At 36.1% G+C, this 13,424-nt stretch overlaps 7 non-coding genes across 7 annotated transcripts; all 7 read left to right on the plus strand.

Annotated features, from left to right (window-relative positions):
• Window positions 1–1,428: 1,428 nt before the first annotated feature.
• TRNAK-UUU (transfer RNA lysine (anticodon UUU)) lies at window positions 1,429–1,501 on the plus strand. Its single transcript has one exon. It is a non-coding gene; the product is annotated as a tRNA-Lys (tRNA).
• A 628-nt stretch (window positions 1,502–2,129) lies between these two features.
• TRNAK-UUU (transfer RNA lysine (anticodon UUU)) lies at window positions 2,130–2,202 on the plus strand. Its single transcript has one exon. It is a non-coding gene; the product is annotated as a tRNA-Lys (tRNA).
• A 1,323-nt stretch (window positions 2,203–3,525) lies between these two features.
• TRNAK-UUU (transfer RNA lysine (anticodon UUU)) lies at window positions 3,526–3,598 on the plus strand. The gene has a single exon. It is a non-coding gene; the product is annotated as a tRNA-Lys (tRNA).
• A 1,338-nt stretch (window positions 3,599–4,936) lies between these two features.
• TRNAK-UUU (transfer RNA lysine (anticodon UUU)) lies at window positions 4,937–5,009 on the plus strand. Its single transcript has one exon. It is a non-coding gene; the product is annotated as a tRNA-Lys (tRNA).
• Window positions 5,010–7,002: 1,993 nt separating this feature from the next.
• Window positions 7,003–7,075, plus strand: TRNAK-UUU (transfer RNA lysine (anticodon UUU)). The gene has a single exon. It is a non-coding gene; the product is annotated as a tRNA-Lys (tRNA).
• Window positions 7,076–8,405: 1,330 nt separating this feature from the next.
• TRNAK-UUU (transfer RNA lysine (anticodon UUU)) lies at window positions 8,406–8,478 on the plus strand. The gene has a single exon. It is a non-coding gene; the product is annotated as a tRNA-Lys (tRNA).
• Window positions 8,479–9,095: 617 nt separating this feature from the next.
• TRNAK-UUU (transfer RNA lysine (anticodon UUU)) lies at window positions 9,096–9,168 on the plus strand. The gene has a single exon. It is a non-coding gene; the product is annotated as a tRNA-Lys (tRNA).
• Window positions 9,169–13,424: the final 4,256 nt, after the last annotated feature.

Consider the following 13,424-nt stretch of genomic DNA (forward strand, 5'->3'; position numbering starts at 1 on the left):
TTATCACTAATAATTGCAGCATTTTATTTCAAAATAACAAATTTCAAAAATGATAGTAAAAATTGCTGCTCTTTCTGCCATGAATTCTGCCCAAAACATCTCCAAAGAATATATATTTTGCCACAAAATGTATTAATCGTTGATACAATGTGTATAGGACATCACCAGCGGGTAAGAGATCGGAGTCTGCCTTCTCAAAATATATTTCATGTGATATTAAAGTGACTGCCCTCCAAAAAATATCCAGCACTTTCCGCCATTTTTGTCAGTGTTCAGAGAAAGAACGCTTGAATTTATTACATATATGGGAGATATATGACTAGGTTTTCCAGGTAGACAGCAAGTGTGCCCGGATAGCTCAGCTGGTTGTCGACCTCTGTGGCCAAGTGGGCCAGGGGTTCTGGGTTCGAGTCCCGGGTAAGACATGGGTATTTGTGTTCGTCCAGTTGATAAGAAACAAAGAAAAGTGTAAGAATTGAAAAGTGTAAAAGTGATAAAAAGAGTGAATGGTGGGGGATACCTCCGTGTAGGGGGTATTTTTTTTAAAAAAAAAAAAAGTGGTTAGCAGAGCGCGCTACAACGCCAGGGGTTCCGGGTTCGAGTCCCGGGTAAGGCATGGGTATTTGTTATTGTCTGTCCTGAAAAGTCCTGAAATAGAAATGTAAATGATATGAATGAATGAAGTGTGATGGGGAAAGCTTCCGCTTAGGGGCTTTCCATTTATATTAAAAAAAAAAAAAAAAGCTGGTAGAGGGTTAGGCTTTTAACCTAACGGTCCAGGGTTCGAGTCCCTGTTCGGGCGGTTACCGTTTTCCTCCTTACTTTGATTCATTTGGCCACTAAATGATTCAAATTAGGCAAACGAAAATGCATTATAACTAGAAAATAGGCAAAACAATCTTGTGTGCACCAACAACTAATACTCATATAGAACTTATATTATGTCATTTTTATGATATTTGTAGGAATTTGTTTGCATCCAGAACGACTATATTCAAATTTCTCGTGTGTCCTACTATACACACATTCAAATTCAGAAATAAATCGAACACTGTTCAAGACACGACATAAGCTTATCACTAATAATTGCAGCATTTTATTTCAAAATAACAAAGTTCAAAAATGATAGTAAAAATTGGGTCAAGATTTCTCTTGCAGCCCTGAATTCTGCCCAAAACATCTCCAAAGAATATATATTTTGCCACAAAATGTATTAATCGTTGATACAATGTGTATAGGACATCACCAGCGGGTAAGAGATCGGAGTCTGCCTTCTCAAAATATATTTCATGTGATATTAAAGTGACTGCCCTCCAAAAAATATCCAGCACTTTCCGCCATTTTTGTCAGTGTTCAGAGAAAGAACGCTTGAATTTATTACATATATGGGAGATATATGACTAGGTTTTCCAGGTAGACAGCAAGTGTGCCCGGATAGCTCAGCTGGTAGAGCGTTAGGCTTTTAACCTAACGGTCCAGGGTTCGAGTCCCTGTTCGGGCGGTTACCGTTTTCCTCCTTACTTTGATTCATTTGGCCACTAAATGATTCAAATTAGGCAAACGAAAATGCATTATAACTAGAAAATAGGCAAAACAATCTTGTGTGCACCAACAACTAATACTCATATAGAACTTATATTATGTCATTTTTATGATATTTGTAGGAATTTGTTTGCATCCAGAACGACTATATTCAAATTTCTCGTGTGTCCTACTATACACACATTCAAATTCAGAAATAAATCGAACACTGTTCAAGACACGACATAAGCTTATCACTAATAATTGCAGCATTTTATTTCAAAATAACAAAGTTCAAAAATGATAGTAAAAATTGGGTCAAGATTTCTCTTGCAGCCCTGAATTCTGCCCAAAACATCTCCAAAGAATATATATTTGGGCCACAAAATGTATTAATCGTTGATACAATGTGTATAGGACATCACCAGCGGGTAAGAGATCGGAGTCTGCCTTCTCAAAATATATTTCATGTGATATTAAAGTGACTGCCCTCCAAAAAATATCCAGCACTTTCCGCCATTTTTGTCAGTGTTCAGAGAAAGAACGCTTTTAATTTATTACATATATGGGAGATATATGACTAGGTTTTCCAGGCAGACAGTAAGTGTGCCCGGATAGCTCAGCTGGTAGAGCGTTAGGCTTTTAACCTAACGGTCCAGGGTTCGAGTCCCTGTTCGGGCGATTACCGTTTTCCTCCTTACTTTGATTCATTTGGCCACTAAAAGATTCAAATTAGGCAAACGAAAATGCATTATAACTAGAAAATAGGCAAAACAATCTTGTGTGCACCAACAACTAATACTCATATAGAACTTATATTATGTCATTTTTATGATATTTGTAGGACTTTTTTTGCATCCAGAACGTCTATATTCAAATTTCTCGTGTGTCCCACTATACACACATTCAAATTCAGAAATAAATCGAACACTGTTCAAGACACGACATAAGCTTATCACTAATAATTGCAGCATTTTATTTCAAAATAACAAATTTCAAAAATGATAGTAAAAAGTGCTGCTCTTTCTGCCATGAATTCTGCCCAAAACATCTCCAAAGAATATATATTTTGCCACAAAATGTATTAATCGTTGATACAATGTGTATAGGACGTCACCAGCGGGTAAGAGATCGGAGTCTGCCTTCTCAAAATATATTTCATGTGATATTAAAGTGACTGCCCTCCAAAAAATATCGAGCACTTTCCGCAATTTTTGTCAGTGTTCAGGGAAAGAACGCTTTAATTTATTACATATATGGGAGATATATGACTAGGTTTTCCAGGTAGACAGTAAGTGTGCCCGGATACCTCAGCTGGTAGAGCGTTAGGCTTTTAACCTAACGGTCCAGGGTTCGAGTCCCTGTTCGGGCGGTTACCGTTTTCCTCCTTACTTTGATTCATTTGGCCACTAAATGATTCAAATTAGGCAAACGAAAATGCATTATATCTAGAAAATAGGCAAAATAATCTTGTGTGCACCAACAACTAAAACCCATATTGAACTTATATTAATGTTATGTCATTTTTATGATATTTGTAGGAATAAGTTTGCATCCAGAACGACTATATTCAAATTTCTCGTGTGTCCCACTATACACACATTCAAATTCAGAAATAAATCGAACACTGTTCAAGACACGACATAAGCTTATCACTAATAATTGCAGCATTTTATTTCAAAATAACAAAGTTCAAAAATGATAGTAAAAATTGGGTCAAGATTTCTCTTGCAGCCCTGAATTCTGCCCAAAACATCTCCAAAGAATATATATTTTGCCACAAAATGTATTAATCGTTGATACAATGTGTATAGGACATCACCAGCGGGTAAGAGATCGGAGTCTGCCTTCTCAAAATATATTTCATGTGATATTAAAGTGACTGCCCTCCAAAAAATATCGAGCACTTTCCGCCATTTTTGTCAGTGTTCAGAGAAAGAACGCTTGAATTTATTACATATATGGGAGATATATGACTAGGTTTTCCAGGTAGACAGTAAGTGTGCCCGGATAGCTCAGCTGGTAGAGCGTTAGGCTTTTAACCTAACGGTCCAGGGTTCGAGTCCCTGTTCGGGCGGTTACCGTTTTCCTCCTTACTTTGATTCATTTGGCCACTAAATGATTCAAATTAGGCAAACGAAAATGCATTATATCTAGAAAATAGGCAAAATAATCTTGTGTGCACCAACAACTAATACCCATATTGAACTTATATTAATGTTATGTCATTTTTATGATATTTGTAGGAATAAGTTTGCATCAAGAACGACTATATTCAAATTTCTCGTGTGTCCCGCTATACACACATTCAAATTCAGAAATAAATCGAACAGTGTTCAAGACACGACATAAGCTTATCACTAATAATTGCAGCATTTTATTTCAAAATAACAAAGTTCAAAAATGATAGTAAAAAGTGGGTCACGATTTCTCTTGCTGCCCTGAATTCTGCCCAAAACATCTCCAAAGAATATATATTTTGCCACAAAATGTATTAATCGTTGATACAATGTGTATAGGACATCACCAGCGGGTAAGAGATCGGAGTCTGCCTTCTCAAAATATATTTCATGTGATATTAAAGTGACTGCCCTCCAAAAAATATCCAGCACTTTCCGCAATTTTTGTCAGTGTTCAGGGAAAGAACGCTTTTAATTTATTACATATATGGGAGATATATGACTAGGTTTTCCAGGTAGACAGTAAGTGTGCCCGGATACCTCAGCTGGTAGAGCGTTAGGCTTTTAACCTAACGGTCCAGGGTTCGAGTCCCTGTTCGGGCGGTTACCGTTTTCCTCCTTACTTAGATTCATTTGGCAACTAAATGATTCAAATTAGGCAAACGAAAATGCATTATATCTAGAAAATAGGCAAAATAATCTTGTGTGCACCAACAACTAAAACCCATATTGAACTTATATTAATGTTATGTCATTTTTATGATATTTGTAGGAATAAGTTTGCATCCAGAACGACTATATTCAAATTTCTCGTGTGTCCCACTATACACACATTCAAATTCAGAAATAAATCGAACACTGTTCAAGACACGACATAAGCTTATCACTAATAATTGCAGCATTTTATTTCAAAATAACAAAGTTCAAAAATGATAGTAAAAATTGGGTCAAGATTTCTCTTGCAGCCCTGAATTCTGCCCAAAACATCTCCAAAGAATATATATTTTGCCACAAAATGTATTAATCGTTGATACAATGTGTATAGGACATCACCAGCGGGTAAGAGATCGGAGTCTGCCTTCTCAAAATATATTTCATGTGATATTAAAGTGACTGCCCTCCAAAAAATATCCAGCACTTTCCGCCATTTTTGTCAGTGTTCAGAGAAAGAACGCTTGAATTTATTACATATATGGGAGATATATGACTAGGTTTTCCAGGTAGACAGCAAGTGTGCCCGGATAGCTCAGCTGGTAGAGCGTTAGGCTTTTAACCTAACGGTCCAGGGTTCGAGTCCCTGTTCGGGCGGTTACCGTTTTCCTCCTTACTTTGATTCATTTGGCCACTAAATGATTCAAATTAGGCAAACGAAAATGCATTATAACTAGAAAATAGGCAAAACAATCTTGTGTGCACCAACAACTAATACTCATATAGAACTTATATTATGTCATTTTTATGATATTTGAAGGAATTTGTTGGCATCCAGAACGACTATATTCAAATTTCTCGTGTGTCCCACTATACACACATTCAAATTCAGAAATAAATCGAACACTGTTCAAGACACGACATAGCTTATCACTAATAATTGCAGCATTTTATTTCAAAATAACAAATTTCAAAAATGATAGTAAAAAGTGCTGCTCTTTCTGCCATGAATTCTGCCCAAAACATCTCCAAAGAATATATATTTTGCCACAAAATGTATTAATCGTTGATACAATGTGTATAGGACATCACCAGCGGGTAAGAGATCGGAGTCTGCCTTCTCAAAATATATTTCATGTGATATTAAAGTGACTGCCCTCCAAAAAATATCGAGCACTTTCCGCAATTTTTGTCAGTGTTCAGGGAAAGAACGCTTTTAATTTATTACATATATGGGAGATATATGACTAGGTTTTCCAGGTAGACAGTAAGTGTGCCCGGATACCTCAGCTGGTAGAGCGTTAGGCTTTTAACCTAACGGTCCAGGGTTCGAGTCCCTGTTCGGGCGGTTACCGTTTTCCTCCTTACTTTGATTCATTTGGCAACTAAATGATTCAAATTAGGCAAACGAAAATGCATTATATCTAGAAAATAGGCAAAATAATCTTGTGTGCACCAACAACTAAAACCCATATTGAACTTATATTAATGTTATGTCATTTTTATGATATTTGTAGGAATAAGTTTGCATCCAGAACGACTATATTCAAATTTCTCGTGTGTCCCACTATACACACATTCAAATTCAGAAATAAATCGAACACTGTTCAAGACACGACATAAGCTTATCACTAATAATTGCAGCATTTTATTTCAAAATAACAAAGTTCAAAAATGATAGTAAAAATTGGGTCAAGATTTCTCTTGCTGCCCTGAATTCTGCCCAAAACATCTCCAAAGAATATATATTTTGCCACAAAATGTATTAATCGTTGATACAATGTGTATAGGACATCACCAGCGGGTAAGAGATCGGAGTCTGCCTTCTCAAAATATATTTCATGTGATATTAAAGTGACTGCCCTCCAAGAAATATCCAGCACTTTCCGCCATTTTTGTCAGTGTTCAGAGAAAGAACGCTTGAATTTATTACATATATGGGAGATATATGACTAGGTTTTCCAGGTAGACAGCAAGTGTGCCCGGATAGCTCAGCTGGTAGGGTTCGAGTCCCTGTTCGGGCGGTTACCGTTTTCCTCCTTACTTTGATTCATTTGGCCACTAAATGATTCAAATTAGGCAAACGAAAATGCATTATAACTAGAAAATAGGGAAAACAATCTTGTGTGCACCAACAACTAATACTCATATAGAACTTATATTATGTCATTTTTATGATATTTGTAGGACTTTTTTTGCATCCAGAACGTTTATATTCAAATTTCTCGTGTGTCCCACTATACACACATTCAAATTCAGAAATAAATCGAACACTGTTCAAGACACGACATAAGCTTATCACTAATAATTGCAGCATTTTATTTCAAAATAACAAAGTTCAAAAATGATAGTAAAAATTGGGTCAAGATTTCTCTTGCTGCCCTGAATTCTGCCCAAAACATCTCCAAAGAATATATATTTTGCCACAAAATGTATTAATCGTTGATACAATGTGTATAGGACATCACCAGCGGGTAAGAGATCGGAGTCTGCCTTCTCAAAATATATTTCATGTGATATTAAAGTGACTGCCCTCCAAAAAATATCGAGCACTTTCCGCCATTTTTGTCAGTGTTCAGAGAAAGAACGCTTGAATTTATTACATATATGGGAGATATATGACTAGGTTTTCCAGGTAGACAGTAAGTGTGCCCGGATAGCTCAGCTGGTAGAGCGTTAGGCTTTTAACCTAACGGTCCAGGGTTCGAGTCCCTGTTCGGGCAGTTACCGTTTTCCTCCTTACTTTGATTCATTTGGCCACTAAATGATTCAAATTAGGCAAACGAAAATGCATTATATCTAGAAAATAGGCAAAATAATCTTGTGTGCACCAACAACTAATACCCATATTGAACTTATATTAATGTTATATCATTTTTATGATATTTGTAGGAATAAGTTTGCATCAAGAACGACTATATTCAAATTTCTCGTGTGTCCCGCTATACACACATTCAAATTCAGAAATAAATCGAACAGTGTTCAAGACACGACATAAGCTTATCACTAATAATTGCAGCATTTTATTTCAAAATAACAAAGTTCAAAAATGATAGTAAAAAGTGGGTCACGATTTCTCTTGCTGCCCTGAATTCTGCCCAAAACATCTCCAAAGAATATATATTTTGCCACAAAATGTATTAATCGTTGATACAATGTGTATAGGACATCACCAGCGGGTAAGAGATCGGAGTCTGCCTTCTCAAAATATATTTCATGTGATATTAAAGTGACTGCCCTCCAAAAAATATCCAGCACTTTAAGCAATTTTTGTCAGTGTTCAGGGAAAGAACGCTTTTAATTTATTACATATATGGGAGATATATGACTAGGTTTTCCAGGTAGACAGTAAGTGTGCCCGGATACCTCAGCTGGTAGAGCGTTACGCTTTTAACCTAACGGTCCAGGGTTCGAGTCCCTGTTCGGGCGGTTACCGTTTTCCTCCTTACTTTGATTCATTTGGCCACTAAATGATTCAAATTAGGCAAACTAAAATGCATTATATCTAGAAAATAGGCAAAATAATCTTGTGTGCACCAACAACTAAAACCCATATTGAACTTATATTAATGTTATGTCATTTTTATGATATTTGTAGGAATAAGTTTGCATCCAGAACGACTATATTCAAATTTCTCGTGTGTCCCACTATACACACATTCAAATTCAGAAATAAATCGAACACTGTTCAAGACACGACATAAGCTTATCACTAATAATTGCAGCATTTTATTTCAAAATAACAAATTTCAAAAATGATAGTAAAAATTGCTGCTCTTTCTGCCATGAATTCTGCCCAAAACATCTCCAAAGAATATATATTTTGCCACAAAATGTATTAATCGTTGATACAATGTGTATAGGACATCACCAGCGGGTAAGAGATCGGAGTCTGCCTTCTCAAAATATATTTCATGTGATATTAAAGTGACTGCCCTCCAAAAAATATCCAGCACTTTCCACCATTTTTGTCAGTGTTCAGAGAAAGAACGCTTCAATTTAATACATATATGGGAGATATATGACTAGGTTTTCCAGGTAGACAGCAAGTGTGCCCGGATAGCTCAGCTGGTAGAGCGTTAGGCTTTTAACCTAACGGTCCAGGGTTCGAGTCCCTGTTCGGGCGGTTACCGTTTTCCTCCTTACTTTGATTCATTTGGCCACTAAATGATTCAAATTAGGCAAACGAAAATGCATTATAACTAGAAAATAGGCAAAACAATCTTGTGTGCACCAACAACTAATACTCATATAGAACTTATATTATGTCATTTTTATGATATTTGTAGGACTTTTTTTGCATCTAGAACGTCTAAATTCAAATTTCTCGTGTGTCCCACTATACACACATTCAAATTCAGAAGTAAATCGAACACTGTTCAAGACACGACATAGCTTATCACTAATAATTGCAGCATTTTATTTCAAAATAACCAATTTCAAAAATGATAGTAAAAAGTGCTGCTCTTTCTGCCATGAATTCTGCCCAAAACATCTCCAAAGAATATATATTTTGCCACAAAATGTATTAATCGTTGATACAATGTGTATAGGACATCACCAGCGGGTAAGAGATCGGAGTCTGCCTTCTCAAAATATATTTCATGTGATATTAAAGTGACTGCCCTCCAAAAAATATCGAGCACTTTCCGCCATTTTTGTCAGTGTTCAGAGAAAGAACGCTTGAATTTATTACATATATGGGAGATATATGACTAGGTTTTCCAGGTAGACAGTAAGTGTGCCCGGATAGCTCAGCTGGTAGAGCGTTAGGCTTTTAACCTAACGGTCCAGGGTTCGAGTCCCTGTTCGGGCGGTTACCGTTTTCCTCCTTACTTTGATTCATTTGGCCACTAAATGATTCAAATTAGGCAAACGAAAATGCATTATATCTAGAAAATAGGCAAAATAATCTTGTGTGCACCAACAACTAATACCCATATTGAACTTATATTAATGTTATATCATTTTTATGATATTTGTAGGAATAAGTTTGCATCAAGAACGACTATATTCAAATTTCTCGTGTGTCCCGCTATACACACATTCAAATTCAGAAATAAATCGAACAGTGTTCAAGACACGACATAAGCTTATCACTAATAATTGCAGCATTTTATTTCAAAATAACAAAGTTCAAAAATGATAGTAAAAAGTGGGTCACGATTTCTCTTGCTGCCCTGAATTCTGCCCAAAACATCTCCAAAGAATATATATTTTGCCACAAAATGTATTAATCGTTGATACAATGTGTATAGGACATCACCAGCGGGTAAGAGATCGGAGTCTGCCTTCTCAAAATATATTTCATGTGATATTAAAGTGACTGCCCTCCAAAAAATATCCAGCACTTTAAGCAATTTTTGTCAGTGTTCAGGGAAAGAACGCTTTTAATTTATTACATATATGGGAGATATATGACTAGGTTTTCCAGGTAGACAGTAAGTGTGCCCGGATACCTCAGCTGGTAGAGCGTTACGCTTTTAACCTAACGGTCCAGGGTTCGAGTCCCTGTTCGGGCGGTTACCGTTTTCCTCCTTACTTTGATTCATTTGGCCACTAAATGATTCAAATTAGGCAAACTAAAATGCATTATATCTAGAAAATAGGCAAAATAATCTTGTGTGCACCAACAACTAAAACCCATATTGAACTTATATTAATGTTATGTCATTTTTATGATATTTGTAGGAATAAGTTTGCATCCAGAACGACTATATTCAAATTTCTCGTGTGTCCCACTATACACACATTCAAATTCAGAAATAAATCGAACACTGTTCAAGACACGACATAAGCTTATCACTAATAATTGCAGCATTTTATTTCAAAATAACAAATTTCAAAAATGATAGTAAAAATTGCTGCTCTTTCTGCCATGAATTCTGCCCAAAACATCTCCAAAGAATATATATTTTGCCACAAAATGTATTAATCGTTGATACAATGTGTATAGGACATCACCAGCGGGTAAGAGATCGGAGTCTGCCTTCTCAAAATATATTTCATGTGATATTAAAGTGACTGCCCTCCAAAAAATATCCAGCACTTTCCACCATTTTTGTCAGTGTTCAGAGAAAGAACGCTTGAATTTATTACATATATGGGAGATATATGACTAGGTTTTCCAGGTAGACAGCAAGTGTGCCCGGATAGCTCAGCTGGTAGAGCGTTAGGCTTTTAACCTAAAGGTCCAGTGTTCGAGTCCCTATTCGGGCGGTTACCGTTTTCCTCCTTACTTTGATTCATTTGGCCACTAAATGATTCAAATTAGGCAAACGAAAATGCATTATAACTAGAAAATAGGCAAAACAATCTTGTGTGCACCAACAACTAATACTCATATAGAACTTATATTATGTCATTTTTATGATATTTGTAGGACTTTTTTTGCATCTAGAACGTCTATATTCAAATTTCTCGTGTGTCCCACTATACACACATTCAAATTCAGAAGTAAATCGAACACTGTTCAAGACACGACATAGCTTATCACTAATAATTGCAGCATTTTATTTCAAAATAACCAATTTCAAAAATGATAGTAAAAAGTGCTGCTCTTTCTGCCATGAATTCTGCCCAAAACATCTCCAAAGAATATATATTTTGCCACAAAATGTATTAATCGTTGATACAATGTGTATAGGACATCACCAGCGGGTAAGAGATCGGAGTCTGCCTTCTCAAAATATATTTCATGTGATATTAAAGTGACTGCCCTCCAAAAAATATCGAGCACTTTCCGCAATTTTTGTCAGTGTTCAGGGAAAGAACGCTTTTAATTTATTACATATATGGGAGATATATGACTAGGTTTTCCAGGTAGACAGTAAGTGTGCCCGGATACCTCAGCTGGTAGAGCGTTAGGCTTTTAACCTAACGGTCCAGGGTTCGAGTCCCTGTTCGGGCGGTTACCGTTTTCCTCCTTACTTTGATTCATTTGGCAACTAAATGATTCAAATTAGGCAAACGAAAATGCATTATATCTAGAAAATAGGCAAAATAATCTTGTGTGCACCAACAACTAAAACCCATATTGAACTTATATTAATGTTATGTCATTTTTATGATATTTGTAGGAATAAGTTTGCATCCAGAACGACTATATTCAAATTTCTCGTGTGTCCCACTATACACACATTCAAATTCAGAAATAAATCGAACACTGTGCAAGACACGACATAAGCTTATCACTAATAATTGCAGCATTTTAGTTCAAAATAACAAAGTTCAAAAATGATAGTAAAAATTGGGTCAAGATTTCTCTTGCAGCCCTGAATTCTGCCCAAAACATCTCCAAAGAATATATATTTTGCCACAAAATGTATTAATCGTTGATACAATGTGTATAGGACATCACCAGCGGGTAAGAGATCGGAGTCTGCCTTCTCAAAATATATTTCATGTGATATTAAAGTGACTGCCCTCCAAAAAATATCCAGCACTTTCCACCATTTTTGTCAGTGTTCAGAGAAAGAACGCTTGAATTTATTACATATATGGGAGATATATGACTAGGTTTTCCAGGTAGACAGCAAGTGTGCCCGGATAGCTCAGCTGGTAGAGCGTTAGGCTTTTAACATAACGGTCCAGGGTTCGAGTCCCTGTTCGGGCGGTTACCGTTTTCCTCCTTACTTTGATTCATTTGGCCACTAAATGATTCAAATTAGGCAAACGAAAATGCATTATAACTAGAAAATAGGCAAAACAATCTTGTGTGCACCAACAACTAATACTCATATAGAACTTATATTATGTCATTTTTATGATATTTGTAGGACTTTTTTTGCATCCAGAACGTCTATATTCAAATTTCTCGTGTGTCCCACTATACACACATTCAAATTCAGAAATAAATCGAACACTGTTCAAGACACGACATAGCTTATCACTAATAATTGCAGGATTTTATTTCAAAATAACAAATTTCAAAAATGATAGTAAAAAGTGCTGCTCTTTCTGCCATGAATTCTGCCCAAAACATCTCCAAAGAATATATATTTTGCCACAAAATGTATTAATCGTTGATACAATGTGTATAGGACATCACCAGCGGGTAAGAGATCGGAGTCTGCCTTCTCAAAATATATTTCATGTGATATTAAAGTGACTGCCCTCCAAAAAATATCGAGCACTTTCCGCCATTTTTGTCAGTGTTCAGAGAAAGAACGCTTGAATTTATTACATATATGGGAGATATATGACTAGGTTTTCCAGGTAGACAGTAAGTGTGCCCGGATACCTCAGCTGGTAGAGCGTTAGGCTTTTAACCTAACGGTCCAGGGTTCGAGTCCCTGTTCGGGCGGTTACCGTTTTCCTCCTTACTTTGATTCATTTGGCCACTAAATGATTCAAATTAGGCAAACGAAAATGCATTACATCTAGAAAATAGGCAAAATAATCTTGTGTGCACCAACAACTAAAACCCATATTGAACTTATATTAATGTTATGTCATTTTTATGATATTTGTAGGAATAAGTTTGCATCCAGAACGACTATATTCAAATTTCTCGTGTGTCCCACTATACACACATTCAAATTCAGAAATAAATCGAACACTGTTCAAGACACGACATAAGCTTATCACTAATAATTGCAGCATTTTATTTCAAAATAACAAATTTCAAAAATGATAGTAAAAATTGCTGCTCTTTCTGCCATGAATTCTGCCCAACACATCTCCAAAGAATATATATTTTGCCACAAAATGTATTAATCGTTGATACAATGTGTATAGGACATCACCAGCGGGTAAGAGATCGGAGTCTGCCTTCTCAAAATATATTTCATGTGATATTAAAGTGACTGCCCTCCAAAAAATATCCAGCACTTTCCGCAACTTTTGTCAGTGTTCACAGAATGAACGCTTTTAATTTATTACATATATGGGAGATATATGACTAGGTTTTCCAGATAGACAGTAAGTGTGCCCGGATAGCTCAGCTGGTAGAGCGTTATTTTTTAACCTAACGGTCCAGGGTTAGAGTCCCTGTTCGGGCGGTTACTGTTTTCCTCCTTACTTTGATTCATTTGGCCACTAAATGATTCACATTAGGCAAACGAAAATGCA

This window comes from Lepisma saccharinum, chromosome 2, assembly GCF_977018435.1.
Source record: "Lepisma saccharinum chromosome 2, izLepSacc3.1, whole genome shotgun sequence".
Lineage (NCBI taxonomy): Eukaryota > Metazoa > Arthropoda > Insecta > Zygentoma > Lepismatidae > Lepisma > Lepisma saccharinum.